The 944-nt window shown below is 26.9% G+C and overlaps 1 non-coding gene across 1 annotated transcript; it reads left to right on the forward strand.

Moving 5' to 3' along the window:
• The first annotated feature begins 752 nt into the window (after nucleotides 1–752).
• On the forward strand, nucleotides 753–944 carry LOC112499749. The gene has a single exon (XR_003067274.1). It is a non-coding gene; the product is annotated as a U2 spliceosomal RNA (small nuclear RNA).

The raw sequence follows: 944 nt of genomic DNA on the forward strand, positions 1-944 counted from the left end.
GGTTGTTTTCATCATCCCTCTTGATATGAAAATCAAAATTTATAGTACACTTATTGTGTGCCCACTTAATTGCATTTTTTAACCGTTTTAATAAAATTTTGTTTTAAAACAACGTTTATAAGTTAAGTTATAAACATAATTTCTACATACAAGCATCATAATAATAAAGCAGTGTCAATGGTATTGTGTCACAAATAAATCATTCATCAATATCAATATATGTATATTAAATGAGAAACCAAAGGTAAGTGATATGACAAAATGAGGATTGAGTATTTTTAAATATTAAAGGTGATTGGTTTTCTTCGTCCTATATTGATGAGTAGATGGAAAATTGGAAGTAGAGAGTCAATATATGAAAGAAAAGTGAATATATTTATGTCAAATCATGAGGTTGACCCAATTTGGCTCACCCTCTTTTTGCGAAAAAAATGTTTATATACATAATTTACAAAATATTTTTGTATTAAGTAATAGAGTTGGTTCATTTTTAACTTTCCTCTATTTTTGCAAAATTTCTATTCATATTAATTTTTTATATATAAGTTGACTTTTATATCAATTGGTTTTTATTTAGATCAAATATATTATATGTTCTTAGTTTGATGTCTAATATATGATTCTTCAGCTTACTTGGTATTTTATTTTTTATATGCGAATGCCCATTATACTAGTTGGTGATGTAGTTATTTATTCATTGTCTTGGACTATCACTATCAAGGTTTGACGCACATCTCTAATTTAAAATTCAAATATTATAGAATGTTATGGTAAAGTGTAGTATTTGTTTTTATCAGTTTAATTCTGATATGTGGGTTATCGACCCCACTTGATATTAATTTTATTGTTTTTTGGGGGAACATCCATTATCTTAGTTTAGTGATGTGGTTCTTCATGTATTGTCTTGAGCTTCCACTACTGTTGCTATATATTATGCACCGCTC

The sequence above is a fragment of the Cynara cardunculus genome, assembly GCF_001531365.2.
Source record: "Cynara cardunculus var. scolymus isolate 2C chromosome LG 16, CcrdV1, whole genome shotgun sequence".
Lineage (NCBI taxonomy): Eukaryota > Viridiplantae > Streptophyta > Magnoliopsida > Asterales > Asteraceae > Cynara > Cynara cardunculus.